The sequence below is a fragment of the Panthera uncia genome, chromosome B1, assembly GCF_023721935.1.
Source record: "Panthera uncia isolate 11264 chromosome B1, Puncia_PCG_1.0, whole genome shotgun sequence".
Taxonomy (NCBI): Eukaryota; Metazoa; Chordata; class Mammalia; order Carnivora; family Felidae; genus Panthera; species Panthera uncia.
Genome location: NC_064811.1, coordinates 187,274,772 through 187,298,762, shown reverse-complemented (window position 1 = coordinate 187,298,762; position 23,991 = coordinate 187,274,772). Strand labels below are relative to the sequence as shown.

General features: G+C 37.6%; 1 protein-coding gene and 1 pseudogene across 1 annotated transcript in view; one reads left to right on the top strand and one right to left on the bottom strand.

The window, feature by feature from the left end:
• Positions 1–23,991, top strand: part of TENM3 (teneurin transmembrane protein 3) — a 294,059-nt gene that overhangs the window by 78,552 nt on the left and 191,516 nt on the right. The gene's annotated exons all lie outside the window — the stretch shown is intronic.
• Positions 8,923–10,786, bottom strand: LOC125923464 (T-complex protein 1 subunit zeta-like; annotated as a pseudogene).

The window sequence follows — 23,991 nt, the reverse complement described above, 5'->3', positions numbered from 1 at the left end:
CAAGTAGAAAATGGTGACTTCAGTGGAGAAGTGAAATGGTTGAGAAGGAAACGATGGGTTGGGCAGGGTATATGCACGAAAGGGGATGACTTCCGTTTTGCGCAGATTGGCAATGCACATGGAGAAGACAAGAAATATGATTCCTTTAAGGTGTGTTAGGTCAAGAATCATGACATTACGTTGGCCAGAATGGATTTTTAAAATTGTATCCGCGCAATAGAGATGTGCTATCTGTGTTCATTTTCAGAGCTCATACTTGACCCTGATTTTTTTTTTTTAAATCTCATCGGTTTATTTTGAAGCAAACTTGTTCTGGTAATCTGGTATAGAGAAAGTTAATGGAAACACTCATACTAGTATAGTTTTGTTGTAATGTTTCAATGTAATGGATCGTTTCAATGTAATGGATCGGTGCCTGCTAGAAGGAAGTTGGCACAGTAGGAACTAATTTATCTGTGAGAAAGGGAGAGGGGCAGAGGCTGAAATCTTCGCCGTCTTGAGAAAATTGCTTGATGAGGTTTGTTTTTGCCGCCGCTGTTTCTATTGCTTTGAATAGGATATAACTGTGCTTGAGGACCATTAGAGGACAGAAATCAAATCTTAATCAGTCGTGATGGTTTTTTTTTTTCTGTTTAAAAGAAAGTTCCAAATTTGCTTTAAAGCCTAGGGAGTTTAATTAAAGTAAGTAGAGACAAAAGTACTCTTTTGAGAGCCGTCATTTCTCTTAATATGACACTATTAATAATGTAGTGTAATGCTATTTTGGAAGTTTGGTTCTTTCCTCGTCTTTTGTCTTGTTCTGACTCCTTTCTATATTCTAAATGAAAGGGGAATAAAGCCCTTAAAGGAAGGTACTCTATCTACTAAATTCACTGTCTCCTTGGGCACCACATCATCTCTGACCTCTTCTGTAATTCTTTGAAGCAATAACCCCTGCAAGCACTTTTTTTTTTTTCCTTTCCCTTCCTCTTTTGTTGTGAGCCTCTTTTCCCAACAACATTTGCCAGGTTCTTCACAAAGATTTTTTTTTTCTTTTTTTCCCAATTAGGATGAAAACTAGATCATTATGTGACCATTTCATTGTGAGTGTCACTTCCCTTTTTGACAGCTCCATTCGCCGCACCCCGTTATAAATCTTCAAATTTCTGACCTGCCTTGAAATCAGAAAGCACTTTCATTAACGCTGGTCTTTGTGAGCAGCAACCATGAATGAAGGCATGTCAGACATCATAGCCTCATCGTCACACTTACCCGCTTTGTCACTCAGTGCCACGGCAACGTGCTTACTGCTTAAACCCGGTGATCTCGCTTTGAATGCTGATTACGTGTGGTGCATTTTTGAATTTTAAGAGTGTTTCTGAGGTCACTTTTCGTTTTTGTACAGTGATGTGTTACCTCTCGCTTGGGTTCCGTGATCTTCGTCGTTTGAAAGTTAATCAGTATTCTTTGTTATAGTACCTTCCGATTTGCTTGAGGAAGCGTTTGATGTCACGTGTCTTTGTCCGTTGATTCCGGTGAACTTTTTTTAAGTCAAATGATGTATGTAAGGTGTGAGCCCTCTAATTGGGCTATCATGCCAAAAAGACAGTTCTTGAACGTGATCACGTAAATTGGACTTTTATCCTATTCTCGTACTCTGTTTTTATTACATGCATACGATTAAAAAAATTAGAGTTATCCTGTGTTTTCACATGATAGGTAAGAAGCAAGAAATTATAAGGGAAGCAGATATTATTTTGTTTTGACTGTCACATATGAACTTGACCCTATTTTGATGTCCTCACTAAAATGTAAACATGGAAGTAATATAATGAAGGTCAGAAGTTAAAGAGTTAAGTCTCCGGCCATACTACCCTGAACGTGCCCGATCTCGTCTGATCTCAGAAGCTAAGCAGGGTCGGGCCTGGTTAGTACTTGGATGGGAGAAGTTAAAGAGTTAACAGTTCTTTATAAACCAGAAGGCCATTAACTTTTAATAATGCTGTCTCAAATATTTGGCTGTAAATTGTGGTGATAATCAAATATGAGCCTATGGGATTGTGCTTTGTAGTACTGTTTGATTTGATAACTCTGGTAATCCCTTAAGCACGTTAGGAAAAATATTTTATGCTTACATTAGCAACTATTGTGAGTTTGTAGAATAACGTGCCAACCCCGAGATGTATTGTAAGGACAAGAAAAAAAGGAATTCTGTCTCGGACCTTGTTTGTTTTTGTTTTCTTTTGTTTTTTGAACGATTACTTTTAGAAAAATTTTGTAACCTAATACATTTTGGTTTCTTACCATGAGAAAGAGATGAACTGGCTTCAGAAAATTTCAAAATGAGACAAAATACTGCCTACACACTAAAAAATGTTGTCTTTATAAAACTGGAAGATAATGTCCACATTATTTTTTTTATCTGTGTTCCTCATTTAACATGCTGTGTAGTTTCAGGGCCCCTGGGTGGCTCAGTGGGTTAAGCGTCTGACTTCGGCTCGGGTCATGAACTCATGGTTTGTGAGTTCGATCCCTGCTTTAGGTTCTGTGCTGACAGCTTGGAGCCTGGAGCCTGCTTCCGATTCTGTGTGTGTCTCTTTCTGTCCCTCCCCTGCTTGTGCTCTGCCTCTAAAAATAGAAAATGTTAAAAAAAAATATTTTTTAAAAATGTTGTATAGTTTCCCTGTAATCAGACAATGCTTTTGCTATCACTGCTGGGTTGTGGTCTCCACACTGGTCTTAATGAGATGCCACTGTGACCACAGACTCAAAATAAAGCAATCATTTCTTAAATTCTCATTGAATTTGTGGCTCAGTCAGTTGAGCATCTGACTTTGGCTCGGGTCATGATCTCACAGTTGGTGAGTTTGAGACCCACGATGGGCTCTGGGCCGACAGCTCAGAGCCTGGAGCCTGCTTCGGATTCTGTATCTCTCTCTCTCTGTCCTTCCCCAACTCGTGCTCTGTCTCTCTCTGTCTCTCTCTCAAAAATAAATAAACATTTAAAAAAAATTTTTAAGTTGAATTTCTAAAAAGTTAAAACTAAATTTCTGCAGTACTATTTACAGGGGGCGTAAAATTGCTATATAACATTACAGAAGTTTCAGGGGTTCAGTATTCTAATTTGACGTCTAGATCCACTACAAACTGATTGCCACTAAAAGTCTAGTTATCACCCACCACTAGAGTGGATCACCTTCCCCCTTTCCAGTCACCCTTTTCCCCCTTCCCCGTCACCCTTTTCCCCCTTCCCCAACTGTGACCACCAGTGTACAAGTTTTTGTTTTGTTTGTTCATTTGTAATTTTTTAGATTTCACATACAAGTGAAATCATACTGTGTTTGTCTTTCTCCATCTGACTTACTTCACTTAGCATAATCCCTTGAAGTCCCATCCATGTTGTTGCAAATGGTAAGAGTTCATTCTCTTTTATGGCTGAGTGGTATTCTATTTACAATACATATGTTTTATGTATATTGTGAGTTCGATCCCTGCTTTAGGTTCTGTGCTAACAGCTTGGAGCCTGGAGCCTGCTTCCGATTCTGTGTGTGTCTATTTCTGTCCCTCCCCTGCTTGTGTATATTATGTATAATATACATAATATAATAATAATAATATAGTATTGTTATATTATTATAATAAAAGTATTATAATATATTGTTATAATAAATCATTATAAATTATAATTTATATAATTATTGATATATTATAATGGTAACTAACATAATTTATAATAATTTAATATTATAAGGTTGATTGTTGTTGGTATGAATTTTGTGTATATTTTGGATATTAATCCCTTGTCAGATAGATGATTTGCAAGAATCTCCCACTCAGTAGATTGCCTTTTCATTTTGATCATGATTCCTTTCATTGTGGAGAAGCTTTTTAGTTTGATGTAATCCCGTTTATTTAGTTTTGCTTTTGTTTCCCTTGCCTTTGGAGTCACATCCACAAAATGTTGCTAATTAATATATTATGTTAATATATACCATGATAATTTTATTATAATAAAACAATACTATTAATTACAATACTACTAATTAATAATAATATATTATATTCTAATATAATAATAATATATAATCCATTGATGGATGTTTAGGTAGTTTCTATTTCTTGGCTATTGTAAATAATGCTGCAGTGAACGCATAGGGGTATGTATATCTTTTTAAATCAGCGTATTTGTATTCTTCAGATAAATACCCAGAAGTGAAATTGCTAGGTCGTATGGTAGTTCTGTTGCTAATGTTTTGAGGGCCCCCTGTATCATTTTCCATAGGGTCTGCAGCGGTTTGCATTCCCACCAACAGTGTACGAGGGTTCCTTTTTCTCTCGATCCTTGCTAACGCTTGAGTACGTCTTCTTTGGGAGAATGTCTATTTCCTCTGTCCATCTTTCAATGAGGTTGATTTGTTGTTGTTAATTGGTATGAATTTTGTGTGTATTTTGGATATCAATCCCTTGTCAGATATGTGATTTGCAAGAATCTCCCATTCAGTAGATTGCCTTTTCATTTTGATCATGACTCCTTTCATTGTGGAGAAGCTTTTTATTTTGATGTAATCCCATTTATTTATTATTTTGCTTTTGTTTCCCTTGCCTTTGGGGTCACATCCACAAAATATTGCTAAGACCAATGTTGAGTATTTTAGGAATTCTGTGGTTTTAGTTCTCATAAGTATTTAATCCATTTGAATTAATTTTTGTGTATGGTATAAGATAGTGGTCCATTTTCATTCTTTGGCATGTGGCTGTCCATTTTTTTCAACACCATTATTGAAGAGACTGTCCTTTCTCCATTGTGTGTTCTTGGCTCCTTTGCCATAAATTAATTGTCCATATATGTGTAGGTTTAATTCAGTTGTGTCCCCCTGATCTACCTGTCTGTTTTTATAATAATACCATAGCTTCAAGGTATAGTTTGAAATCGGGGAGCATAATACCTCCAGTTTTGTTCTTCTCCCTCAAGATTGCTTTGGCTATTCAGGATCTTTTATGTTTCCATAAAAATTTTAGAATTATTTCTTCTGGTTCTGTGAGAAATTCCATTAGAATTTTGATGGGGATTGCACTGAATCCGTAGATTACCTTGGGTAGTATGGACATTTTAACAATATTCTTCCAGGGGCGCCTGGGTGGCTCAGTCGGTTAAGCATCCGACTTCAGCTCAGATCATGATCTTACAATCCGTGAGTTTGAGCCCCGTGTCCGACTCTGTGCTGACAGCTCAGAGCCTGGAGCCTGCTTCCGATTCTGTGTCTCCCTGTCTCTTTGCCCCTCCCCTGATCACACTCTTTGTCTCTCTTCCTGAAAAATAAATAAACATTAAAAAAAAAAAACAATATTCTTTCAGTGATGAGCATAGGATCTTTTCATTTATTTATGTCTTCAGTTTCTTTCATCAGTGTCTTATCATTTTCAACGTACAGATCTTTCACCTCCTTGGTTAAATTCATTCCTAAGTATTTTATTCCTTTTGTTGCAATTATAAATGGAATTTTTTATTTCTCTTTCTGATAATACATTATTAATTATATATATATATATATATGTATACATATATATATATATATATATATATGTATATATATATATATGCTACAGATTCCTGGATGTTGATTTTGAATCCTGCTACTTGACTGAATTCGTTTATTCTAATATTTTTTTGGTGGGGTCTTAAGGATTTTCTGTATATAGTATCATGTTATCTGCAAAAGGTGATGGTTTTACTATTGCCTTTCCAATTTGGATGCCTTTTATTTCTTTTTCTTGCCTAGTTGCTATGGCTAGGAATCCCAATACTATGTTGAATAAAAATGACAAAAGTGGGCCTCCTTATCTATTTCCTGGTCTTAGAGGGAGAGCTTTCAGCTTTTTACCATTGAGTATGGTATCAACTGTGGATTTATCATCTGTGGCCTGTATAATGTTGAGGTATATTCCCTTTATACCCACTTGGTTAAGAATTTTTTATCATAAATGGATGTCAAATTTCATCACATTTTTTTCCTGCATCTACTGAGATGACCATATGAATTTTTAGTCCTCACTTTATTAATGTGCTATATCATGTTGATTGCTTTATGGATATAATGTTGAACCAACTTGCATTCCTGGAATAAATTCCACTTGATCATGGCGTATCATCCTTTTAATGTATTATTGAATTAAGTTTGCTAATACTTTGTTGAGAATTTTCCATCTGTGTTCATCAATGATATTGGCCTATAATTTTCCATTTTTGTGGCTTTCTTGTCTGGCTTTGATATCAGGGTGACACTGGCCTCATAAAATGAATTTGGAAGTGTTCCCTCTTCTTCAATATTTTGGAAGAATTTAGAAGGATAGATTTTAAATCGTCTTTGAATGTTTGGTAGAATTTACTGGTGAAGCCATCTGGTCCTGAACTTTTTGTTTGTCAGGAGGTATTTGATTACCGATTTCAGCCTTTTAACGTTAATCAAATTTTTTATTTCTTCACGGCTCAGAAGATTGTTGTATGTTTTTTTTTTAACTTTTTTTTTTTTTTATTTTACTTTTGAGAGAGAGAGACAGAGTGTGAGCAGGGGAGGAGCAGAGAGAGTGGGAGACACAGAATCTGAAGCAGGTTCCAGGCTCTGAACTGTCAGCCCAGAGCCCAATGTGGGGCTCGAACTCACAAACCATGAGATCATGACCTGAGCCGAAGTCAGACACTTAACCAGCTGAGCCACCCAGGCGCCCCTGTATGTTTTTTAAGAATTCATTCATTTCTTCTAGTTTGTCCAGTTTGTTGGTGTCTAGTTATTCAGAGTAGTCTCGTATGATCATTTCTAATTCAACGGTGTTATTAGTAACTTCTCTTTAATTTCTGACTTTGTTAATTAGAACCCTCTCTCTTTTTTTTTTCTTGGTTGATCTAATGGTTTGTCAGTTTTATCTTTTCAAAGAACCAGGTTTTAGTTTCATTGATCTTTATTATTTCCTCTTTTCTATTGACTTTGGGCTTTGTTTGTTCTTTTGTAGCTCTGTTATACGTAAAGTTAGATTGCTTGAGATTGTTTTTTTTGAGGTAAGCCTGTATTACTATGATCTTCCCTCTTAAGAACCCCCAAATTTTGGTATATCATATTTCTGTTTCCATTTGTTTCTAGGTATTTGTTCATTTCTTATTTGATTTCTTCATTGACCTATTGGTTGTTCAGCAACATACTATTTAATTTTTACATTTTTCAGGGTTTCCCAGTTTTCTTCTTGTAACTGATTTCTGGTTTTGTACCATTACGGTTAAGGAAGAAACTTGATAGGGTTTCAGTCTTCTTGAACTTATTAAGACTTGGTTTATAACCTAGCCTGTGATCTATCTTGGAGATGTCCCATATGCACTGAGAACAGTGTGCATTCTGCAGTTTTTGGATGGAATGTTCTGTGTATATCTGTTAAGTACATCTGCTATAATGTGTTGTTTAAGGCCAATGTTTCCAGAGTCTGCAGTACAATCTTAAAGCTGACCTTTCATCTCCATTTTCTTCTTGACAAATGTCTAAATCAAAACTGACAAAAATAATTATTCCTGTATAAATTAGTATGAAAAGCGTTGGAGTCCTATTCTGTGACCATTGCCAGACTTGTTGATTTCTCAGAACTTTCTTTCCTTGCTTATGAAATAGGAATAAGTAGTGACAGATTATAAATGGCTGTGGAATTAAATAAAATAATGTATGTTGAGTACATAGCCTAATGAATTTAATAAACTTTAATGAGTGTAAATTTCCTCCATAGATTTCTCCCTCCCATGGTGCCTCCCACTTTTGCATTTAGGATGTATAAAGTTACATTTTATAGATTCTAGATTTTTAGAAACTCCCTTTTAGATGTGTAGTGACTCCTTTCTAGAATTACTGGGTAAAGTAATTTACTCATGGCTAGCTATAAATAAATAAACAAATAAATAAATAAAATAGAAAAATATGTAGTTCCTTTTTCTTCCTTTTTTTCTTTTTCTTTTTTTCTTGTTTCTTGCAGTAAGCATTATCTTTTAAGCACACAGGTTTTTTTTGAGCATTAGGGGTTAAAGGACTTGTTATAGACTGGATATGGACGTGTTGGAATGCTTTAGAAAATCGATTCTTGCTAATGGAGAGAATGTTTTTAAAGTGAACTATTGCCATTCCTTCAGTGAACCACATACAGCAGAAAAAATTCAAGTAAACATTGAAGGAGAGGCAAGTTCTTCCTTATAGAATTAATGAGAATTGCAGTGATCTGCCATGGGGAATTAGAATCTGAAAACCCTTTTCCATGCGCATTATTCCCTAATGTCTAGAACCAGATAAGTAGACTCTAATTTTAAATGTGCAATTATCCAAACAAGATGAATGTGCAGGGCAACACTGGATAAGACTGTCGATCTTAATGTTAATATTTTTATTCTCCTTTGTAACAGACGTATAGTTGGCAAAAGCCACGTGTCTGTGAGATCCCTAAAGACCGCAGCTAACTCGGGAGAGATAGAGCCAACTTTATCTCACATCAACTATGGAGATACAGCCCAAGGGAGACACATCCCAGAATAAACCCTTTGCTATTTGCCTTTATAATGTCTTTGATCAATTGTTTTATCTTGAGTAGATGTTTTTGCTTTGTTTTTGAAGGAATATTGAATAACAAGGTAGATCACACGTGCTTTTCTAACATGCACTTTTTGGATCAGAGAAGCTAAAGCAAACATCATGATCATTGGTAAAAATGGCCTGTTTTATGTGTGTATACTGCAGTGCAGTTTAAAAAATGCTGCAATTATAATTCCAGAACTTAAGAATTTGGGTGGATGCCAGCATTCTCCCCTTCATAGGGGAAATTCCTTTGCAAATCATTTGAAGTTGGGACAAAAATTCCGTAGCTCCGTTCTTAAGATCATTGCGTCTTCATGGTTCAGATGATACAGGGGAAAAGCTTCGGTTCAACCTCCTGGAGAAGATATTGCAGTTCCTTTGGTCTCATCAACCTGGAGAACATTGGTGGCTGTCACAGTGCAGGAGTGAAGAAGCTGTTTCTTCACACTATAGTTATCCCCTGGGCCAGCGTCTGTTGCCACCACTGGCCCACCTGTGTTCAAGTCCACACCTACAAGTTCACCAGATTCTGAACGCTCTGCTCTAGCTTGAATTTTAATTCACTGGAAAGTCAAAACCAGAGCTCTGGGCAAGAACCATGGCAATCATGAGCAGCACGTTAGCAAATGCTTGAACACCAGGTTGGGCTTCCCCTTTATACCAGGCTTATGATCTGGCTTCTGCCATTGCCACCACCCCTGCACCAGTCCCCGGATGACACAACCATCAGCCATAGAATTTTCAACAGCCCTCAAGCCATCTCTTACTGTATCCTTGACTTGAGTAAGTGTGTGCTTATTTGGTCCTTTGACCAATATTGTTAACATTTCTCAATGAAGGTGAACTTCTCTTCTCCCAGTGTATCCTCGTAGACAAGACCAGCATGTCCCAAACAATCAGGATTTGGGTCATCCAAAGAATGTAAAGCTACCCTCCCACAGGCAAGAATCAACCTTTCCACAGTTCTCCCTTTAGCTCTGCACAGAGCTGCTATGCCTTCTTTTGCAAGAGCATCTAAGGAAAACAGTCCATTCCCTCGATTAAATAACAACAGATCTTTTCTCTGAGTCCGCACAGACTTTCTTTTTCAGCTCTATCATTTTTTAAATTACATCTTCAAAGAATTTTCTTTCCGCTTTTACTACTTTCTGTCTCTCCTCTGCATTCTTGTGAAAGACAAGAATTCGCTTATTTTTTTTTTTTTTTTGACAATCTTATGACACATTGCACATATGAGGATTATGAACCGTCTTTTTTTTCACATCAGGATGCCAGGCCCTTTGGTCCAAAACCAGACCTCTGATTAAGCTTGTATTGGTTTCAGATTTACGCTTCATCTCCTTAACCTCAACCATGAAGAAGTCAGTAGGTTCATCTTGTTTTGTAACGGCCCAGATGGAGTCCGCCACAGCCTCTTAGGACAGTAGCACATTCAGCGTGAGCTTTAGTATGTGGAGATATTCTGGCCAACGCTCTGTGTTACCCTGTCCATCTCTTTGCTCACTTTGACTTGTTCCAGAACGGAAGTACCTTTTCCTTTGCAGATTCAAATCTGACTGTTGTTATTCTGGTACAAAGAACTTCAGAAATGCAGAGATCCACCTGTTTGGCCAGTGCTCCAACGATGAGGACGCTGGGGGTGGCTCACTCACCAGTCATGTCATCTTGGGCTACTTTGGCTCGTAAGGAGGCTGTTGGGTGTTGAATTTGCATTTTACAAAGCAGCACGTTGCTGTACTTAGTAAACTTGATGTCTCCAGAAGCACGAATTTTCATGGTGCCCTTAGGCCCCGAGTTGGTCCTCAGAGCATCCTGCAGCCCTTGGGCCACCTGGGCTTGGGCACCTCGGCCTTGGGACTCAGGGTCTTCACGGCCACCATAGCTACACAGCAGAGGAAGAGAAAGAGACCAGGCACGCAGATGCCCAAACTCTTGAGTACATTTATATTTTATAAAATCCAAAATAACGTGTAATAGCATGGGATACTTAGAAGTTAGCATCCAAAGCTTTAAACTGTGTGTATGTGCACGTACACACAGACACATACACGTACACACACACACACACACACACACGTAAAAAACGCTAGAGAATTGTGGAATTTTTTTTAACTGGGAAAAGATATTAGAAATCATAATCTATCCCCCCTAATTTTATAAAGATAACCGAGGATGAAAGAATAGAATATATTAAAGATAGAGTCAGGAGTTTACATATGTTGGTTTATGTTCAGAGCAATATATATATGGTATCGTGTGTGTATGTATACATATATATACACATATATACACACACATGTACACATACACATGTGTATACATATACATATACATATGTATACATATGTGTATATGCATATATACATATGCATATATATATGTATGTTCAGAGCAATATATATGGTATCTTGTGTATATGTATACATATATATACACATATATATACATACACACATGTACACACGTGTATACATACATATATACATATACATATGCATACATATGTGTATATACATATACATACACATACATATATACATGTACACATATGTATACATATGTGTGTATACATATATACACATATACACATACACATATGTGTATACATACGTATATGTGTGTATATGTATGCACATACATATACATACATATATATATACACGTGTATATCAAATACAAAAATTTCTTTTTTTCACTTGTAATGTCCTAACTTATATATATGGAAGATTATATTATGATTTTGGGTCTTTAATAAATGAAAATGACATGTTTGATATCGAGTTTCAGAAATTTTGGAATTTAATGTCAAGACACTAATTTGTCTTAAAAATAAATTGGTAATTGGGGCGTCTGGGGGCCTCAGTCTTGGAGTGTCCAACTCTTGATTTCAACTCAGGTCGTGATCTCACAGTTCGTGGGATCGAGCCCCCTGTCGGGCTCTGTGCGGACAGCATGGAGCCTGCTTGAGATTCCTTCTCTCCCTCTCTGCCCCTCCCCCAGTCACATGCATACATTCTCTCTCTCAAAATAAATGAAGTTAAAAAAATAAATTAGTGATTATATTTAGAAAATAAAATACATACTTCTGTAGCACAAACCCAGTGAGTGTAAAATAGTCTAAACTGCATCCACATCCCACATGCTTTCCTTACTCGAAGATAATGCACGTGCACACCGATGAAGGTTTTGTGAGTGATGTGTGCTTGGCACGTATTTTGTGTATAACAAACGATTTAGTAAAATATTCAGGCAAAGCAGATATATTCAAGACCATGCACATGGGAATACAACAGATTCCGGTAGAGGATTTTTTTATTGATAAGTAAATTCTACTAATCCAGACTTCACCTCAGTTTTAAAAGAATCATCCTGATTTTCAGCAGAAGGGCCTATTTATTGTAAACCCTAAGCAGTCTTTCCAAAACCTGAAGAAGATTTGTGAAAACAGCCTGCAATAAAAATCACGCACGCTTCATAAAACACTACTTGATAGATATCACTTGCGCCATTAGGAACCGAACGACAAAGGATGTAATTTCAGTTCTGGCATGCAATATTAATCGAACGCCTTTAAAACATCTTGCTGATGGGAAGTATGACAACGTGACATTGAAGAACGATCAGCTAAAGACATCTGTCTTAATCAGATTTTCAAAGTCAATGCCATAGAAAGCCAAGTTGTTTCATTCACTTTTACGTTTTCCCATGTTTCAGTGAGAGCATGGTTTCTAGTACGTTGCTTTAAATGCAAAGAGTACAAATTAGTGCCTCCAGGTATGAGTTCATTATATAAGATGGAAGCACACTTTAGCCACACACGTGGAATTATCTCTGTAATAATGTACACTCTTTCCACCTTTTATGCTAGTGATGCATTATCCTGTGTAAACACTCTAAGTGATATTAAGAGATCCTTTTAAAACTATTTTTAGGTATATATTTGCCCTTATAAATGAAAATGGAATGTTTTTAAAGACTTTCTTGTGCACCTGGGTGGCTCAGTCGGTCTGACTCTTGATCTAAGCTTAGATCATGATCTCACGGTTTAGGACATCAAGCCCGCATTGGGCTGTGCACTTACATCATGGAGCCTGCTCAGGATTCTCTCTCTCTTTTTCTCTCTGCCCCTCTCCTGCTCATGCTTTCTTGCTCTCAAAATAAATAAAAACACTTAAAAATAGATAAAAACCTTGTAGAAAGAAATTAAGAAGTTATTGGGGCACCTGGGTGGCTCAGTCGGTTGAGCATTCGACTTCAGCCCAGGTCGCTATCTCACAGTTTGTGAGTGTGAGCCCCGCGTTGGACTCTAGCGCAGAGGCCTCTTCAGATCCTCTGCCCCCCGCCCTCTGCCCCTCCCCTGCTTTCACTGTCTCAAAAATAAAATAAAATAAAATATTTTTAAAAATTTTTTAAAAATATTAAATTATCTTACGGACATGCTCACATATAAACATTTTCTTTAGCCAAAAAAAGTACACGTATATATATTAATACTTCACAGTTTATAAAAATACTCTAAAATATACATTATCTCTTTTAATTCCCTGTATAGGAGTGATTATTAACCCCGTTGTACAGATGAGGCATTGGAGAGTTTAGAATATGAAATTGATTTGCTCAGGTTACACAGTTACTAAATTTTAGAGAGGGAGCTTGCACCCACGTGTTACAGACTGAATGTGTGTTTCTCCCCAAGTTCATATGTTGAAGCCCCAACCCCCCCCCCATGTGACTTCATCTGGCGATGGGAACTCTAAAGTAGTAATTAAGGTTACTTGGGATCGTAAGGGTGAGGCCTTGGTTCCACAGGATTGCTGTTGTAAGACGAAATGCCAGTGAGCTAGCTTGCTCTCTCCAGGAGCTAAGTGGGGACACGGGCAAGGCAGCCACCCGCAAGCCAGGAAGAAACCCTCACCAGAAACTGATTCTGCTGCACCTTGATCTAGGACTCCAAGCTTCCAGAACTGTGGGAACATTAATTTCTACTGTTTAAGTCCCCCATTCTGTTTTATCATGGCAGCCTGAGCGGCCTCCTCTACCAGATCGTTACTCTTCTGCATTGTAAATCCACTTATCTCTTCGATGGAAAATGTTAATACCTGGCCGTGAAAATGCTCGTGGGCTCGTGAAAGAAAAGATCAGATGATCTGCGAAAGGATATCTTCGTCACCTGCTTTCTTCCGAACCTCTATTTTGAGAGGAAGGTTTCTAGTGGCAGTTAGCATCCTGTAGAAAAGCCCCAGCCTTCCAGCTTCAACAAATCATGCTTACTACTACTTTAAAAGTCACAACAAAGCCTCAGAAAATCCAGATCATTAATCTCCTAAACAACAGTAACTCATATTTCTATAGTACTTTGCAGTTCTTTTCACTGCAAAGTCATTAAAGCAGCAGAAAAAATACATACTGGTAAGGGGCTTTTATGTTACGTACACACCAAATGTTATCCCAAAATTATTGACCTAGGAGGGCATTCAGCAAGGAAGCAAGTGTCAGCTTAGACTGTGACTGTTTCCCTTTTAATCAAAGAGCATCATTGCATGGTTTCCACTTAAGAAATCGCTCTCATTGATCACGCCAAGAATGGGAAGGATACAGCGGGTTCTGTTAGGTTTTTTGCATCTCCATGATATTTAGTGTCTGTGGTAACACGCTTCCCTACCTAGAGGCCATCACGTGACTGGAAGGAAACGTCAAAGATTTTATTCTGTTTCAAAATTAAGACCTTTATAGACAATCTGGACTCAATAAATTGCAGATAACAAATATGAAATCAAATAATATGCTAGGGAAAATGTCAATGGCAAAGTTAGTATTTGGGGGGAAATGAGATCAGCAGTGTTGTTGGATACTTTCTGTGTGTTTTCTGATCACTTATTTTTCCTGTGTTTGCTGAAATATTTAAAAAATAAAAATCAGAAAAAGGTTTGGATGAAGTAAAAATCTCTTTTCCCTAAAAGTGATTTTTAATTAAAAAAAATGTTTTAATGCTAATTCACGTTTTGAGAGACAGAGACAGAGTGCAAGCAGTGCAGGGGCAGAGAGAGAGGGAGACATAGAATTCGAAGCAGGCTCCAGGCTCTGAGCTGTCGGCACAGAGCCCGTCGCAGGGCTTGAAATCACGAACCATGAGATCTTGACCTGAGCCGAAGTCGGACGCGTAACTGACGGAGCCACCCATACGCCCCAGTTCTTAATTTTTAAAATGTATTGTAACCCATAACTTTTAAGAGATTCGTTAGTTTTCTTTTAGGCTTGAAAGTTTCATGCTGGCTTTTTTTAATTAATTGTTTACACAAAAAATTTTAATAGTAAAATCTGAAGTAAATTTAAGTTTGATACAAAATGATTTTGACTATATGTTCCTTAAGATGTTGCTAGTTTACAACATATGGAGTACAGCATGGTTTATTTTAGAATAAAAATATTATTTTTAACATTTATAACAAGATAATATGGTACGGTATTTGTGGCATGAATTAATGTCGTGGAGTTTTCATAATACTTACAGTTGAAATAAAGTAATTTTTTATTGTATGTTCCTTAAATGCTTTATATGTATAATTTAAGATAATATGGGGCTTTTAATTACCTTAAATTTTGAATATTTATAACATAATTTAATGTTTCAAGAAAATATCATGTTGTACCCAAAAGAATTATAAAGCTAAAAAACTTCAGAATTCATTGTCTGAACCCACCTTGCTCCCCACAGCATTTATTTACAGAGAAGAAAAACTGAGCCCCAGAAGTTAATTGATTTATATGTGGTTTAGTTAAAGCCAGAACTAAACCCTATACTTTCTGTTTCCTTTTATACAAGACATCTTCTTCTATACAAGACATCTCCTCTGTGATAACTGAAAAGCATAGCAAATTCACGTCATTTCGAATATTCCATTTGCTTTTCTTATTCTTTAAAGCCATTTGTTATGTATAATAGCATTTAGTTGCCTCCTAGCCTATCCTTATCCGTATTACAAATATGTGCTTTATTATATCATGTCATGTACTCCATTGAAAGTCAATAAAATTTAATTGCACTAAAATCAAATGATCATTAGGTAATGAGAGAGAAAAGAAGTTTTGATTGATCATATGTCAACAATTCTTTATTGTCAAGACTAGGACAACTTCTTCCCTTTTTGCTTACTCTCTCAGGTAAAGTACTTTAAAATGGGTGGAAGAATATCCTGAAACATATACTGAGGCATTTTAAAGGTATTTTTATCCAGTTTTCTATGCATGTGTAATAGGTATGTTTTATGTATGTTTCTATAAGAAATGATTGTGCAAAACTAAGAATTTCATGGAGGATAAATCTGCGGCATTACTAGGGTTAAGTATACTAAACACCGAGTTATTTCACAAGCAGAACGTAGCCATTACATTTGTTTCCATCCACTGAAATAAGTTAGGGTGTTTGACATTTTAGATTAGCTACATACTCTTGAGCAGCAACCATTGAAGTCTGAGTTCTCCTCAAAGAGAAGTTACTACAATTTAGGAGAAGTCACCTTTGAAATAAAATATCACCCCTGCCAAAAGCTTTTATCCAATAACAAAAAAGAGAATAGCAGAGATAATTCATATGAAATGAAAAAGAGATCAGTACGTTCATGTTCTATATGCCATAAGCATGATATTAGGAACTTTGGAGAAAGCTGTTTAAGCAACTCTAAAGAAAGCTCAGTTGTTGGCTCTGCAACTCTGTCTGGATGTATACTGAGCTCTGTTATCCTATCTTTTTTTGTCTTAGAACTACTCTTTCATGTTTAAGCACTCTTGATTTCTCTGATGACATCGGAGTGATTTCCCCAAATCTCTTTTCCAATTCACTGGTACTCTCTATAGTGGTATCTAATATACTGTTTAAACCATAGAATAAGTTTCTGATTTCAGTGGCTGCATTTTTCTTATTTATACACATTCTACTTTTTTTAACTGCATTTTTATACTGTCTTATTCTTAATGGTTTTCATTTCTTTCAAGTCTTTAACATCCTAAACATACTGAAGTTTTAGTAAATGATTATATTATCTGAAGTTTTGGGGGAGAGCAGTTCTGCTGTTTTGTCTGTAGAATTTGGCGCAAGGTAGATTGTTCCCATTTAAACTTTGTGACTTTAGTCTGTTAATTTACTGAAAGCTGTATTTTGTTTATGGAAATCCTTTGTGACTTGGGTTGAGAGCGTATTCTTTAAAGAAGTTTCGCATTTGTTTCTGCAAGCTACCCCAGGGAGGAGCATTGCAGATCCAGGATCAATTTTAATATTAACTTTTTGGCTGGAAGTTCCCAAACTACATTGAGAGTATAAGTCTGAATCTCCTATGCCAACCCCAAAGAAGCCCAGGCTAGTGGTTAAAAATTTCAGGAGTTGGTTTCTTTCCCATGTAGGACTCAAGACAACACAGCAAGTTTCCTTACTGTTCCATTTGCAGTGAGATGTTTTAAGTCTACTCTTGGACTGAGGGTATAGTATTTCAAGGGTCAAGCCTCATATATGTAGGGGTCTCAGTAACAACTGGTGTATTATGTTTTGTTTCTTCTTTGGACATTAGAAAGGTTACAGAGACAGGCAGTTCTCCGCATAGAAGCTACCAGGTCATCTCACATGCTGTCAGCAATTTTTCTCTCCCCTTGGTTCCTGGCCACTTCTTTCTTCCAATTCAGTTATATTAACCTAAAGTAAAAGTTCCACTGGTAGGCTGACTCTTGGCTCTTTTGTTTCCTGTTACATCCTCCCTGCCTGGAACAGAGTCTGTGTAACTGTTAGACACTCAGTAAGTATGCTGAGTGCATCAATCCAAAAGGTATTTAATATATTTTACCCAGCACTTCTAGCATTTTATGGCAAGGGAGTAGGCAGGTGATCTGGGTGGTCACATGGTTTGAAGTAGAAAGTACAGTGAACTCTCACAGAAAAAAGAATGCAAAGATTTAAAGTCTTTAAGTTTTGGGGCACCTGGGTGGCTCAGTTGGTTAAGCATCTGACTCCTGATTTCGGCTCAGGTCGCGATCTCACTATATGTGAGACTGAGCCCTGGCTGAGCACGGATCCTACTTGGGAATCTCTCTCCCTCAAAATAAGTAAACTTTAAAAAAATAAATAGATAAATAAAGCCTTTAAGTCTTTCTTTTAATCCTCATTTCAAGGTTTGACCCCAAGGAAACTAAACCAAATTCTCACTAAGCATAGTAGTAAATCAGTTCACCTGTGCTCACTGAAATTATACCCTGTAGTCAGTACAAGTCTTTCTTTTGTGTCTTCTCATTTATCTCTAAGTTTTTCATACTCAGATGTCTTTATATAAATTATCTGGTGATCAGTCATCTGGTGATGAAGGTGGTAAGCACAATATTATTTATGTGTATGGTTTCTAAAACACATTTTAAATTCTTCTTTGATTTGCATGCAGCTGTATGAAATGTTTAAGTGACAGATGACTTGTGGTGAAAATGTTTACATGGTGCCATATTTTAACCAAAGGCTTGCAGGGGTCCATCATTGAGCAGTGCACTTTCAAAGACTTGAGCCAGAAGAGTAAGTTTATGTGAAGTAATTTTCTGAGTGAGATGAGGCCTTTCATTTCCAGTTTCCACTATAGTAGTTTAGGTGGGTATCTTATTAATACAGCATTGTTGGAGGGAAAGGAGAGAAATTGGAAGTCACCCTGAATGTCTAAATATTTTTGCTCTACAGTGAGCTCTACTGAGGTGTGGTCTGACAAAAAAAGACGTATTTCCTCAACTCAGATATTCCCCATTTATAAGGAAAAGTCTTGGTGCTTCCATTTTTTTTTTCCTCAGAGGAAAATAAAGGCAACTCAATGTCTGTAATGTATATGAGATTTTTCTGGGCAGAAGAGACATTTTCATTGTATAATTTACTAATTTCAGTGTCATAAGATGTTTTGAATTTATATTATGCGCCCTTCCTAGTAGCTCTTGAAATGTAGCCAGATGAAGGAGGTGTTGTTACCTACATTTACCATTAGAAAATCAAGGGAAAGGGGCACTTGGGTGGCTCAGTCGGTTAAGCATCCGACTTCGGCTCAGGTCATGATCTCGCGGTCTGTGAGTTCGAGCCCCGCGTCAGGCTCTGTGCTGACAGCTCAGAGCCTGGAGCCCGCTTCGGATTCTGCGTCCCCCTCTCTCTCTGCCCCTCCCCTGCTTGTGCCCTCTCTCTCTCTCTCTCTTTCCCCCCTCTCTCAAAAATAAATAAATAAACATTAAAACAAACAACAACAAAGAGGTCGGTTTCGAAGAAAACTCAGGTTTCATTTGTAACCGGTGGGAGAAAGTTAGGGATGTTAACCAGGGAGTGAAGTGAGAAGGAACACTTTTTACGATCTAGAAAGAAGGGTTTCAGCCCCATCTTTGCTAAGCATCAGTAAATGGGTTTGGCTCCTTCTAAATGTTTGTGTAGCTCAACACGGTATGTGGATCATATTATAAACTGTCAGGGGACCAGAAGCAGAGTTTATTTGTTTATTCAGCCTGCTGCCCGTAGCGTCCAGGAGTACACAAGCCATAGGCAAATGAATGTCCAGGATGTGTCTTGCCTAACGGCACTTCTCTGGGTTCAGTAAAGTTAAAATTGTGTTTGTTCCTTGGTGTGTGCCTCTCTCTCCGCCCTCCTTCCTCCTCTCCTTCCCTCCCACCCCCATTTGTCTTTTGTTAGCGGATTTTATTCACATTGCAACCAATTGTTTTCATACAACACAGCTGTCACCCTTCGATTCTGTCCCCCTTGTGAAGCAGGGTACTTCTCCTCTAGGGACCTGGGCCGCCCCACAGCTGAGGTCCAGGGAAGGAAGAGGACAGGCTTGTGAAGGAAGGTGTGTGGGACAGAGTGGTCGGGGTGACTTTGGGGACACCTCTTCAGCTTCCTCTTCGCCTCTCACCTGACACTTACCTTTCGGTCCCTCCCACGCGAACAGGGGTGCGCGCGCGCACGCACACACACACACACACGCAGACACGCATGCACACAAAGATATTTTAATCCCCCAGCTTTCCTGTTTCAGAGTTCATTTCCACAGTGTTCCCCAAAGACCATAGCCCAAGGCTGTAAAGCAGCGAAAAACTGGGACTGAACTGCACACAGCAGTCTGGGAGCTGCTTTTAATTAAAAAAAAAAAAAAAAAAATTGAACCAGTAAACATGCCCAGGTATGTTTTAAAAAAACAGGTGTCTTCCTCTCCCCCCTTTTGAAAATTCTTGACTTGCTTCTGTGGTCATACTACACGGGAAGAAGAGACAGGCTGACTTCATGACTGTGAGGTTAAAATTCCCTCTTCCGGCCAGACAGTAGTTGCTTTCTGATTCCTGCGACATTTCAGATTCTTGTTTTGGTACCCGTGAAGGGAGAAAGTCTTCCTGTTCAGACGCACTTGATTGTATGTCCTTGTGCCTTGTGATAGCGGTATTGATTAGTGACGAGGCTTCCCAGTTGCAACTGGTCCTTGGACAACATGGGTCCGTTTCTACACAGATTTCTTTCCATAAATACAGGATTGTAAATGTATTTTCTCTTCCTTATGATTTTCTTAGTATTTTCTTTTTTCTAACTTACTTTATTGTAAGAATGCAGTCTATCAATCAACTGTTTATGTTATTGGTAAGACTTCTGGTCAACAGTGGGCTATTTGTAGTTAAGTTTTTTTGGAGAGTCAAAAGTTATACTCAGCTTTTTTTTACTGCACAGGGGCTCAGTGCCTCTAACCTTTGCGTTGTTCAAGGGTCAGCTGTACTGTTTTCCCTCATAATGTTCTTCCCTAAAGAGAGTTCTTTCTTTTCTGGCATTAATAAGTTACTATTTAACACTTATGGTATGTCAGGCACTGTATCTTTTAGATTCTTTAAGCACTATAAAATACATGAAGCTCAGAGAGACAGATACATAACTTATTCAAGAAAATATCCCACTGCAAAAGAAAAATCCGTATTATCGTTATTTGTCTCTATGGTACCTTTCACCTCACCAATCAATAGCATAGTTGCTATTTAGGAAAAGTTATTAAAACTTTACTCTCTTCCCTCTGCAGAGCACAAATAATATATCGTACATTTGCTTGTAATTGGGGTTTTGTAAGTTACTTAAACTGGAATCTGTCCCGTAATCAGATCTCTTCCGTGGCTCCTAACACTTTCGCGGGTTGTCAACATACCTTATTCAGTGTATGCCATGATCCAAGTCGTTACCCCATGTTAATGGGTTTAATGGGGCGGCCTGAAATGACACTCTTGGGCTAAATTCTTTGGTGACAAAGGGCTGAGCAAAATGACCAAAGTTGGATCTATCTAATATTTGTTACTGATAAATTATCTGCTGTAAGTTGTGTTTATCAAATAAAAACAGGCAGCTTCTAGGCTATCCTGAAGTTACACGAGCAATAGGAACTTGAAAAACGTCAGGCAGAAAGAAGGACTAAAATGAGTAAAGGCACTCTTTGGGTATCATACATAATTTCAGTAAGCATAATGCAAAAGATTTTATTTTTTTAAACCGGGAAGAATATTTTGAAAAAATAACCTATGCCTTTCCTAAAATACGTAATTTGGAACATTTCTAATCAAAAGCTTTAAGATACAAGGAAGACATAACTATGGTTAGCTGAAAAAACATACATTTTATAGATTGTTTCAGATCTTACATGTTATTTTTTCTATATTTGTGTGTACTTTTATGTAATCTTGCCATTATTTTCACACCTTACAAGATAGATTTTGAATATTGCAGCCTCTGCTATGGTTCCAAAGAAATATTCCTAAAACCCGATGTCTGGAGTGGATAACATGGCTCCCTGCCCTTAGGAGATGAGCCCCCAAAGTGGTCTGATTGCGTAATTGTCGCCAGTCTGCACATTTCTAGGAGCCTTTGAAGTACAAGACTGAGTGAAGATATTGAAAAGTCCAAAGAAATTTAAGTTAGAGTCCCTGCCTTTCAGGATGTCAGAATTGAGTTAAGGAAATAGGGCAGGTTGCAAATTACCTTGCAGTTAAAGACACGATGGGCAGGCTCAGCTTTTTACCACTTAGACATTCTCTTCATTGAATTCTTCACAAGTTGAATGAATGATTATTCATTCAACAGGTATGTACTTGAGTGAATAAATATTTGTTGACCACACGTCCATCCCCCTGTGGTCCTTGGGCCCCATGCGGGTTCCAAGGTGAATTCAATGTGAATCCTGCCCATAGAGAGTCTTAACAGGAGACACGAGACCTATAAAATTAATTATAATAGAGAGGGGATTTGGAAACAAGCTGTGAAAAGGCACAGATAATATAAGACTCAGAGAAGATACATGAGGAGGGTTCATGGGGGAAACATTTGCAAAAATATTTTGAGGACTAACTGAAGAAATAGGACATACACCTTTATTTTTTTAATTTTTTTTCACATTTATTTATTTCTGAGAGACAGAGCAGGGCAGAGTATGAACGGGGGAGAGGTAGATAGAGAGGGGGGGACACAGAATCCACAGCAGGCTCCAGGCTCTGAGCTGTCAGCACAGAGCCCGATGTGGGGCTCGAACTCACGGGCTGCAAGATCATGACTTGACCCAAAGTTGGACGCTTAACCAACTGAGCCACCCAGACAACCCTAGGACATACACCTTTAGAGTTAGTTTGATGTTTTACAGATACTAGGAAGCCATTTGGAGTTTCCAAGAAGGAAAATGACATGTTGAGACCTATGTCTCAGGACCTCCCTCTGGGAGGTCCTATTGTCCCTTCTAGAACTCCAGAGTCGTTCTGTCCAAAACTGTCTCAAGTGAGTGCAAAGCCTGTATCAATGGATCAGCTTAAAGCAAACGCTGCAGTTGACGTTGTGGTTGTTCTAGTGGATCTGACCCCTTGTGTTAGACTCTAAGTGCTCGTCTCCAAATCTAGACCCTGTTATTTCATTTGTGTCGATTTTGAACCCAGGTCATAAAATTTTCTATGGATATTCAGTTTTTCTTCCTGTGAGTGCTTAAAAAGAATATTTTCTCTGTTTTCAGTAATAGTTATGCTTTCCTTAAACAAACTCTGCGGTCTTAAAAACACTCCAAATCATGGAAGTGATCACGTTTCCCTTTTTGTGTGAGCAACTAGATAAATAATTGAGAGCCAGATTTGTATCCTTCTCTGAAAATGTACAGAACTATACGGCAGGCGTTTTGTCCACTAGCTTTAGGTCTGGCTTTATCTTATCTCTCCTACTTGATTTTCTTTTATTCTCTCTTCCTTTCCGGCTATGTTAAATTTTACTTTATCCTGTTATACTTTATAAATTTGTTCTGTCTTGAATAAGTCGGTATAGATTCATACTTCAGCTGCTTCTTACAACCTGTAAGCCCAAATCTCTAGAGGTGGTATTCCCCTCCACGTGAATCCTCGGATTTGGCCCCTCTCTGCGGGCTTCCGCAGAATCGTAAATGTCTGTTCATCCATCCCATCTCACTCAGGCTCTGCATTTATTCTCTTGCACCAGATTTTAGATTGAGTCCGGCTTTCATGACCTGGATTTGTTTTATAGGCGGGCCTCATGATTATGTAGTCAGATCAAAAGAGGTCCCAGCAGACAGAACACACTTGGCTGAAATAACCTGGGTAGGCCATTGAAAGGGCCATGGAGCTTTGCGTGATGTCTTGTTCATTGTAAATTCCCGATAAATACTTGCCAAGTGAATGCATGAACGTAGAGAAAGCCAGAGTAGTACTCGTTATTTTTGAAGCCTGAAATGGAAGTTTTGTCTCACCGTTTAAGAATCTTAAATTCAACATATTTAAATACATGATAATGATAGCATATCTTAAAATCATGTAATTTTCAACAACAATTTTAATATCCATGATGCTTTACCATTACCCAGTACTTTCACTTGTTATTGGCTTAGCATATCTTTGGAACATAGAGGCTTGATAAATGTTTGTGGGATGAATGGCTAAGTGGGTGAATTAATGAATGAATGAGTGCATTTCGCTGAATCATTAAATACCTAGGTGGGACAATATTATTTCCCCACATCACACATGAGAAAACTGAGGCTCACTATGATGATGCCTGGCAGAGTTAGAAATTAAATTTGGAATTGACTGCTATATACACTGCTCTCTCCTCTAATTAGCATAATATCCAATATATAATTTGTATATCATATGTGTCGTATAATTCCATTCTTCCATGGAGCCATGCTTAAAAATATGGAGTCATTTGACACATCCCTATACTTCTTTTTAGACATAATCTTAATATGTTTCCCTTTGAAATGTTTCCTCTTTTCTTTGTTTCCATTGTACTGATACCAACCTAGTTAAGGCCCTTGGCTTGTTGTTAAATATATATATGCTATTATATATTGTTATATATTGTTATATATTGTTGTTAAATATATATATATATATATATATATATATATAT